Source organism: Nelusetta ayraudi, unplaced genomic scaffold (genome assembly GCF_046127955.1).
Source record: "Nelusetta ayraudi isolate G7.1 ecotype Tasmania unplaced genomic scaffold, CSIRO-AGI_Nayr_v1 ptg000027l, whole genome shotgun sequence".
Classification (NCBI taxonomy): Eukaryota; Metazoa; Chordata; class Actinopteri; order Tetraodontiformes; family Monacanthidae; genus Nelusetta; species Nelusetta ayraudi.
Window position 1 is genome coordinate 4163962 of NW_027466077.1, and position 11039 is coordinate 4175000.

Sequence of the window (11039 nt, forward strand, 5' to 3'; positions counted from 1 at the left end):
GCTGAACGAGACGGTCGCACAGTGAGCAGCACCAAAGCAACACTTCATTGGCTATCTGTCCAAAAAAAAACAAAACACACAGACTCACACACACAAGTCATTGCACACGGGGGCAAGAATGTAGAGATGGCCAAGATGAAGAATTTGTTGTTTGCACGTGCGGTCACAGTGACTGGAGAAATCCCTTTTTAATGCTTATATCCCAGATATACGCTGCCTTTGATAATCCTTCACTGAATCGTTTGTATTGCCATTTGTGCTAATACTACATAATCCCTCTGTGTGTGACACAATGTTCCTGCAATGGCAAAATGAATAAATGCAATAAACGTAGACCAGCACAAGAGCCAGATCTGTAGGTACACTTTATACACACAACCCGGCAAGTGCACTAAAGGGAGAGCTCCACCCTGAATTGACATTTGACCCATTTAATACTGAACACAATGTCGATGGAGGCTCTGGTGGAATTTTTTAATTCATGCAAGCAGGAGTTTCACAGATGGAAATAATTCTGCTGGTCATATGCCGTCTCCATGAACAGTTGCGTGGATAAAGAAAATGTCAGCCAAGCCTCGACTAAAAACCTTGCGTGTGGCTAATAAATGAAACTTGAAATTTTTGCTGTACTATCGTCTCAAACCTGGTGTCGGGGCGGGGGAGGCAGTTCTGATTACGACACATTGTGCTGGGAACAAGCTGTTCATGAGTGAGCCTTTGGTGAAGACAATGCGAGCGAATGAGAGCCCAATCTTCTGTTGCATTACCGATCCATTTGCCTCAAATTTCAACTCAAAATAGACTCAAACTGAAAGGAGGTGCGCGGCAGTAAAAGGTGAAAAGGACATTTTAGTCTTCGGCTGTGTGAAAAAATTAGAAGTTAGAAAACAGTGTTGCGGCTGCAGTCGTTGCAGAGGGAAGTTATGGAAAAACAATATGCAATACCTGCCCGAGGTATCCAGAAGACAGCGCACTTTAGTCACGGCCATCCAACGATGCTGGCACTGGAGTCCCTGAAAATACAGGATCATATTTGTTACGCCTACACAAGCAGGAGACGTGCATACAAAACACACCACAGCCACGTACACAAAAGCCTCAGGATCCAATTTGAACGACGCACAAAAGGAAAGTATGTCCAACTGCAGCGCGGCAGCCGGGCTAAAGGGTCAATGCATGTAAGCATTGTTTGGCCTCCTCTCCAGCGCTAAAACAGCATTAATGCAACACATTTACATGCACTTTACACCTGTTGTTGTGCAAATGCATACCGTTTATCCTGCAGCTTTTTGCAAGAGATTGCACAACGGTGAATTAAAGAGCCCTTCTGCAAATACCCAGCTTCAAGCCATTATGCCAGCGTTGAGTTTTCCCCTGAAGTATTAACCTGAAATGACTAAATATTGAAAGTGTTAGTGTTACAACTTCTGCCAAGTTAAATAACAACTTTGACATTTTTTTAATTTTTTTTTTTTTTAAAAGGATCAATTTGTGCCACTTCACAAAACAAGACAGTATATCTAGCGCCACAGAAATATAAGATTGACAGCTCTTTTAATTCAGGGGGCCGACGACTACAAAGAACCGGAACTAAATTATTCATGTTTTCCTGATGCTGGCTTGTTTACATCACTAATTACTGTAAACATAGCAGCAGATTTAGCCATTAGTTTCAGTTTATGATCAGACAAGGAAGCGCACATACACATATCTCTCGTCTGTAAGTCAAACTGTTGAACATTAGAAATCCAGTCACCCAGAAATGTTAATTTTAGGCTCTAAATTGGAGTGATGTGCAAAATATTCACTTGCGATGAGGGAATCTGGAATTTTGAGACACAGCATCGACTGGAAATAACAACTGCGAAGAACATCATCTTATCAAACATCCTTTTATCAACGTTGAGTGAAAGCTGTGCATTGCTCCTCCTCGCGACATTTTGGTCTGTCAGTGGCCTCAACTTCAACATTAACCCAGTGGGGGGTTGTGCACATGATGACACCGTTGCGCACAAGAACATTTTAAGACAGGAATGGAGGAGGGAAAGTGACAAGCAGAAGATAAATCCATCTCTTCCAGCCCGTCACTCCCATTTCCCTCCCTCCTCCCGGCTCTCCTTCCAGCCTCATTGTTTTCAATAAAGTGTCAAGACTGGCCATTCTATAATCACATTTGTGACTTGGGATCTGGGATTCAGATGCAATCGATGTCTATTAGAATCGCGGCGTTATTGATTGAAAGAAGAGAGACGCTGTAACGGATCTTTGCCCATTTTCATCTTCACAAATGTTGTGCACATATTTACACAGTGCCAACGATGTGTGCAGTGCAGTCCTGTCTGTAAGCTGCACCTCTTCCCAAAGCATAAACAGTTTGTACATTTAGCTGTTTAAACTTTTTTTCTTTTTTTTTTAACTAGCGCAGCTTCGACTGAGGCACAATTTGCTCCAGAAACAGGTCATGGTTGGGCTATTTCTGAACAGAAAACACAGTTTTGCACCCGAGAAACTGAACTTCTCATTTGGGTTTCAAGAGATATTGGCTTTCTTCTTCTTTTTTTTTTAAACATGTGCATGACAAATACAGAGAAGGCATTCAATCGTAGTGGACTGCATTTGCACTGGCAACGAGATAAAACAAGGAGCGTTTGTCACACAAGGCGGGATTGAATACTTCACTGGGTAAAACTTCCTGCAGTTCAAACGGTTCTACTGAGAATTTCTGATATATATGTGCAGCCCTAACATATATCAACCCTACGCAGCTTCACGCGCATGTGTGTGTGTGTGTCTGCATACAGCGGTGTTCGTCAGCAAAGGTGTACGCAGCATTTTCACAAGGTGACATTTAGGAGACAGTCTGACACGGAGGACAGGGAGGGATGCGACTCCTTTAACCGCTGTTTATCACCTGCTCATGGAAAACATCAGCCGGCCGGCAAGAGCTATATATCAGTGTGCACGGGTCAAGTGTGGGAAAACTGTATATACACACTAATCAGGGGTACAAGCTTATGATCCTGATGAACCTAATTATATTAGCCCTCTGTTTACAGCCTTCCATAATATTGCTGGATTTTAACCTCGCTTTGTCGGACCGTCTCACAAACCCAATTGGAATCTGGCTGAAGATGCTTTACAAATCCACTTCACAGGAGGAACGAGCGGACTTCAGCTATGGATTTATGTTCGCCGCCACCCAGGGAGACTTGCCTCGGGAAAAATAACAAATTCAATTCAAAGACTCCTTGACGTCCACTGTTCAACCCCATAGACACTGGCGTTCTAAGTGGATGTGCCTTATTGACTGCGCATTGGTCAAAGCAGCCGACCGAGGCTGTTGATAGCGTGCACCACATGCCACCGTGCACTATCTCCACGACGGAATAATTGAGTTTGGGGGGCATCTATTGACATATGCTCACATGCAGAAGAAAGGGAGAGAAAGGCGAAGAAAGAAACACGCGTGCTCACGCTGATAATCGCTGATGGGAAAAAAAATAAATATAAAATCAGCGCGGGGTGATCGTTGATAAGAATCCCCCGGATTCAGGTTATTTGAATGGAAATGAAGCCCAGGATTATGTTTGGCTACCGTCTTGGTGCCAAATGTGTGTTTTGACGAAATGGAATTTGCGAAAGTGATTTGCGAGACGGCGGAAGACAATGAGGGTTTTTAATGAGCGGTTGTTTGATTTGGGAATTGGAAACTGGAACGCCTTGTCTCGGCGTCGACTTGCTCTGTTTAGTCATAGAGTAAATACAGTGTGTTCCCCCCCCTTTTTTTCTTCTCCCCTCCTTGCGTCCCCTGCCCCGTTTTGTCTCCTTTATTCTCCATCCAACAGCTGTAGACGTGGGGAAGGGAATAAAAAATGAGATCTTAACAATACTGGAGAGGGTAAATGAAGGAGAAATGACATCAATCTTTTTCACTCCGTCTCCCCTCTGAGTCGATGAACAAGAGAGCGACGAACAAACTTAAACAAAGGGAAAAATAGACTGCCGCTGCTGCTCCTGCATCTTTTCTCAGCCTCCTGACAACTCGGCAGCCATTGAGAATCAATCCCTAATCTCCCTCGTCTATCTCGCGGCCTGTTCTCCGCTCCTCTTCTTTCAGCTTCATCTTTCCTCATGAACACTGTTAACTGCTATGATATTGAGCGATCTGAGAGCCAGCCAGGGGATCTCTAAACCAGAGAGCTATTTAAAACCAAGCAAGTGCATTTTTTTTTTATTAAATACCTCTTGTTTTCCTATTGACCATCTTTTTAATTCCCTTTGGTGAGCAATGACGACAAACAAGAGAAGGCCCTCTCCAAGTTACATGATACATGGCATAAAAATGTTTTGTTATTTTGTGAAACCCAAGTGGTTGCAACTAGTTGACTACATGTCAGGAAAGAAAGATGAAGAAATATTGAGAAAGTCACAGAGTAAATGTAAAATAAGATGACAAAAGTGACAAATGGCCAGCACATTAAAAATAATTACAAAACTGGTTTTGTTGCTGCAAGTGTTTTGATGCACAATTACTTTCACAGAGGGAAACATCGGTGCGGGACTATTAAATTCAGCTCATATTAAAACAATTACAAGATATTGTACAATAAATTTCACAAATACATGAAGCAAAATACCTTTTTATGTATTTTTCTGTTTGCTTCAGTCGACAGCATGTTGCATATTTATGCCTAAATAGCATCTTTTTAACCCTATGTGTGACTTTGAAAAGACCCCCATCAAAAAACCTCAAGTGATATACAAATCAATTGAGCAAAGGGAGCCTTTCCATGGTGCTTGTGGCCAGTGGAGCAGCAGCAGCAGCAGCAGCAGCAGCAGCAGCAGCAGCAGCTTCAGTGAGGCAGAAAGTCTCCATGGTTCTTCGCCTCATGAGTAACTGTGCAAACGCTGCTTGTTCATAGAAGCTGCTCAAACGCACAAGCAATACGTCTGCCTCTCCCCTCACCTGTGATTTTCTTTCACAGGTGGATACAGCTCTAAGAAATGTTAATATTTCCCATATGGACATGATAACAACTACAATTAATACAAAAATTAGGAAAGATAAGGCATGAAAAGGTGGAGGGGAGATGGAATAACATTTAATCCAAGTGATGGCCGTTTTCCCTGCACCTTCTGGCCAACTCTTGTAGCTGTTCGGTTTGGCCACCTTTTATTTTATTTCTTTTCATTAAGAATATTGGTGGCAGTCAATAAAAGAAACGGGCAGGAAATGAAAGTGAAATTGTAATATGATTGCGTTCCTTCTGATCGGCCAGACGTCCACTGCCCATTCTATGGTTCTTTTTTCTCATGCCGTTCGGTGGTTATTACAGATGAAGCAGTGTCCCACTCAGCACCTGCAGTTCTTGGCCGCGGCACGTTGGCGCTCAACGACTCGTGTGCAAAAGCGGATAAATTAGGCCGTAACTTTATTTATGCGCGGCTACTTCCTGCTGCTGCTCTGCGTCTCTGCGGGATGAGCTTTCACCAGCTGCTCAGTGTGCATCCGCAAGGCCAGCACGCGGCTCGTCGTGCACGAGCAATATGCGGCATTAGATGTCCTGTATTATTCAATTAGAATTAGAAATAAAGATGAAGCAGAAATAAGAGATGCGAACATGGGCCCTTCAAAATTGACACACAACATCAGTAAACATGTAAAATGGCATTCTGTCTGTTTTTGTTTGTTTGTTTCTGATAAATACAATCTCTTCTTTTCATACAGGCTTTCATTGAGAACTTTCGCAAATGCAGTCATCATTGCCTGGTCAATCACTTTCTCCCTGTACTTTGTCAATAGCCATGAGCGGCGGCAGTTTCCTTATCTCTGTTTTCATGGGGGTTGTCCCAGTTCTCGAAATAAAGGATTAAAAATCAAAGCATCTCGTTTCAGCTCCTGCAACAGGTGGCTTAGATACAGTCGCTGCAGGCATCGGATGCGTTTACTACAACGACTCAGTCACTTGATTGTTTAGATAAAGTTTCACTTTGCATAGACGCACAGTGAAAGGCTTTATTGTGATGTCATGGCGCCCTGCTCGCTTTCCCTGTCTTAATAAATTTGACATAATCGCCAGTGATATGAAAGACTCCATTCCCTTGTACAACCAGATCTGTTAACAATAGCATTGTAACCACTGTTATAAACTCTGACATTCTTGCATCTGCTTTTGTGTCTGCCACTAAAAGAACATCATGATTTTATTGATGTGCAGTCCTGAGGCTGCTTCTTTAATTTTTTTAACTTCCATTTCTGCTCTGTCAGACTTCCGAGGAGTCATTTCTGTGTTTCTGAAGAGAACTAAAATCTTACAGAGGGCTAACTAGGCATGTGTACCAGAGATCAGAAGCTCTGCAGACTCTGGTGATAATGGAAGGAAATGGTGCCAGAGTCATGGCAATTAAAAGCCTGCAAAAAACAAAGCAATGTCTAATACTTCTCTGAGGCAATGACGGAAACATTGAGAGAACAAACTTGAAAAACACTTTTGGCTCCTGCTGCTGGCCCTCTCTCCTCAAGACAGAAACAGTGGGACGGTAGCTGTTTCAGCTCAGCCTCCAAGAGCGGAGCGGAGCGGAGTAGAGAGGAATAGAATGCACCGACAGTCGCCACAAACTGTTTGGCCCCTTTCCATTTTTTTTCCAGGCTTTGTTCGGCGGCACCTCGTCTCTGCTGGGTTTTTTGAATTCCAAATGTGGCACTCAGAAGGCTCCAAATCTTTTATTCATTGGTCTGATTGTGAAACACGTAGGTGGGTTTTGAAGCACTTAGGCTCACTCCCTGACCGGCGCTCAGTGATTACACAGCTACAGGGAGGAGTGGCTGCTTTCAATCAGGTGGCACGCTTATTCTTTACATTTGTTTTTGCCACGCTAACTTTGTGTCTCTTAAACACAAAAGCACACTGAATCTCTGGCCACATGTGCTTAACAGTTGTGACACAATTGAGATTTTATTCTGCAACCGTTTGTATTCATAAACTAGCTAAGGCGCCACGCCCACGCACAGCACTGTGGTGGCATATCTGCATGTTCAAGAGTCCACACAAAGCCTTTGGACATGGGAGAAAAACCTTAAAAGTTGATTGGGCAAAGCTTTAGTCCATGATAGTCAAGTGGGCCAACCAAAAAAGCCATACTATTTTCACCAAGGACCATCGGGGAAAATATGTTTATGTATATTTAGCAGAAGCAACTTGCAGGCTGAACGTCACGGGTTGGATTCTGAGCAATCGAGTTCCTATGCAAGGTGAGCGGCGAGCTGCCGCAGCCCCTCTCAGCCACAAACACAGAGGGACCGAAGGTGCTCAGCGTGACACCAACGGCTCCGCCAACAATGCATCAATAGACAGTGTATAGAAACTTAATAGACCTCATCGGCTAGCGAGCTCAATTCATAAACGCACACTCGCCAAATATAGTTCTCATCACTCTCTGTATCACATTACAGACCATAAAAATGTGATGTGTAGTTTCCAGCGGGCATATTGCCATGGTGACTGCCTGCCGGCGCCATAAAAGAACCGCAGTTCAAATACAACCTACATTTCACTTCCGCTTTTCATTACTCCGGCACAGGGAGAATCCCGAGGAAGTCAAAAGTGCACTCGCAACAGAAAGAAGCTTCTGGGAGAGATTCTATGAAGTTTTTGTGTACGCGGGTTTAAAAATATGTTGGGACGGCCTATTTCATTTTGTAAGGAAGAAAGAAAGACACTGTAGGTAACTCGCCCGTGAAACATCAGCATATCAAAGGAGGACACAGAGAGGAACAGATGGAGAATCTCAGCATGGAGAAAATAGTGCATCAATATGATTTTTCTTTATCAAGTAATATCTTCCTCAAATGCCGTTTCCCGGGCAGGAATGCATTCTAACATTTCAAACTGACTACAAGTCGGGAAGTTTGCCTCGCCTTAATATTTTCCGCAAGTTCTTGCAAAATATTGCTTCAGTATAATGGATTCCAAGGAAACAATGCATAATTATTCAGTTTGGATGAATAAAGTAAAGTACCCCGGGCAGTGTTTCCGGTGTTGGTTGGAAAGAAGAAGAAGAAAAAAGTGGCCGTGCAGGAGCCCAGTCTGGGAATATTAAATTAAGAGAATAACAGTGACTGATTAATGGATTTCATTACCAGCCCCACAGTGAAATAATTCATCCTCAGAGCAGAAGATGTTTATTACCCCGAAGCCCACGTCATTACCGTGAGGTTCTGGTATCTTAAACAGAGAAATTCAATTGGAGATGCTGAATGGAAGCAGTAATGAGCTGTATGCTGTTTTGCAGATACCGGTGCTGCTGGATGATACCACCACCTTGACACCACCAGTGTCCTCGACAACAGGGGTTGTGCCCGGCCTGCTTCCACTTTAGACAGAATGGGACACAGCACTTCCTTCCTGTTGCGGCTGTAATGGCAGTCCTATGGCCTGAAGGAGCAGCCGTCCGTGGCACAGCAAAACACAGCAAGAGGGGTCTAAAATCTATCCTTCATTGAACATATTTCAACTGTGAGTGTGCGTGCGATGTGTCTCGATGCTTTGATCTAAAAGTAGCAAAATAATTCAGAGACAGAGAAACAGATGTGCTGTATCTCTGGATAGCCAGTATTAGCCAGCTAATCAGGCCCGGTGCCGAGGTGTGTGTGTGTGTGTGTGTGTGTGTGTGTGTGTGTGTGTGTGTGTGTGTTGTTTAGACAAAGTGCTGAGCTGACACAAGCTAAGACACATCCTTTATTGTTTATGGAGCTGCTTCCATTACCTTCACTGCCACCTAAACACAATGAGCTCACCACATTGATAAGATATCGCCCACTGTCCGTTTCTTTAGGGTCACTCACACACACACACACACACACACACACACACACACACACACACACACACACACACACACACACACACACACACACAAGGTTTCAACCCCTTCTGAAACGCTGATAAGCCAATGTCACTCGCATAAAGCGTCAACACAGCAGCGCGTCTGCTCCGTCCAAATCGATAACAGCCCCCGGGGCGGGTGTGTTGCGGCCATGTTCACCAGCAGGACCCACCAGCAAACGGCAGCACCGCCAGCAAATAACAACTCTGGTAATGAGCGCCACAGAAAGGTCAAGCTCAAACAAAAGAATTCCTGCTTATAAATATTTAAGTGTGATTAACATTAGCAATCCTAATTAAGCCATCATTCTCTGGCCCTCCCGTGAAAGGGCCTTTGATTAGCCGGCACTCAGGAAGCTTCACTCAGCCGACGGGGAAGCGAGGTGTGTGTCTGTGTGTGTGTGTGTGTGTGGGCTGAGGGGAGGGGCTTCTTTTTTTTAACTAATGGCCAATTAAACCAAGATGATGAGGTGGTGAACGCAAATTATGAAATCGATCCGATTTGTCTCCTTGCCAGAAGCTATGTTACAGCTAAAACAGCACATTTTTCTGCCAATATGTAAAGATTTCCCCCCCTTTAGGAAATTGAGTGTGAGTAGTTGGTAATTGCATTGAGGTCGATTCCTTTAATGTTGTTATCATTACTATTGCTTTGGATTGAACTGTGGACTTCTGTCCAGTGTTTCCCAGATGGCCCGAACAATTCTGGTCAGTACGTCACCATTTTGTCTACAAAGCTGAAGCGATAGCGTTGCAATGGGACAGAGCACAAGCTTTGATGCTAATTTTGCCTATTTTTTCAGTCCTCAAAATGCAAGGGGAAAAAAAATTATAACAACCCAAACCCTAACCCAGATGACAGACTGAGTGATGTGTATGATCAGCTCAAACTCAAAAGCAACGACAACAGAACACGACTTCTAATATTTCATTAGTGGAGGGGGGGGGGTACGAGGAGAATAATCGTCTAAGCGCTGCCATAATGGAGTTCCAGATGGTTCTGGCAGACTGAATCTCCTGGATACTGTTTTATACCTCCTTTTATGAAAGATGAAAGGCAATTTCAGAAAATGTTTGCCATCCGTTGCCTCTAATGGACACACATGCACGCACGCAGACACACACAAACGGGTAACAGCCAATGCAGCAGTGAAGCTCCATGCCAACTAGCAGTAGTGCAACACTGCACAGATGGACCCTGTGTTGACCATGTGTTTGCGTCCCCTGAGTTACACATCGATCGGTAAGTGTGTGTGTGTGTGTGTGTGGTTGACAGTGACTCTATGATGTCACCCATTCCAGTATGACCCAGTCATTGTCATCAAATTGTGATAATCATGTGTGTGTGTGTCTGTGCAAACGCCTCAGGGTGATGAGGTCTCGAAAAACAAAAACATCGCCCTGTGACTCTGTGTGTGTGTGTGTGTGTGTGTGTGTTCTAATGTGCAATACCTCATGTTTGCCCGCAAGGCCTCTGTCTGTTATTAAAGAAAAGCGTGTGCGTGCATGAACTGCAGTCATACTGTAAATAATAAATAATGTGTGCCCCTGCGTGCCACCTTCTGCTGTGTGCAGAGTGAGAAAAAAAAAAACAAGGTGCTTGTGTACATTTACGCATTCAATACAAACACTTAGCGAGACAAAAAAGAATTTGTGCATCTGCAAAGTCTTGAAGGACACAATGCGACCAGACGGTCACCCTCAACTCATGTCTCCTTTCTGCGTATTCATCTCGGCGGCTAAATTAACAACAGAAGCGCCGGCGGCTACGGCTGCCCGCCACGAGGCAGGGGCGAGCGGCGGCGGCGGCGGCGGTGGTGGTAGCAAGCAGCAAGCAGCGGCGGCGGCAGCACAAGTTGTAAGTCCAAAGTAATTTAAATCCTCTTCTGGAGGATGAGAAAACATTTTTTACAGTTGCGGGGATTAGTCTAAAGCGGCAGGTCACGGCTGGATAGGCTTATGGGGGGGGCGGGGAGGGCGTGTAACAGGTTTAGCGGCCACTGGCTCGTGGCAAAGACAGACGACGCTCGCAAACATGTAAGGAAGGCAGAGGGTATCTTACCATTTGCACGCGGGTAACCTCTTTCTTCCGGGCGTCTTCGGGGTCGGCCATGGAGTCTGTATCGACTGATAACGGGTTATACACACACACAC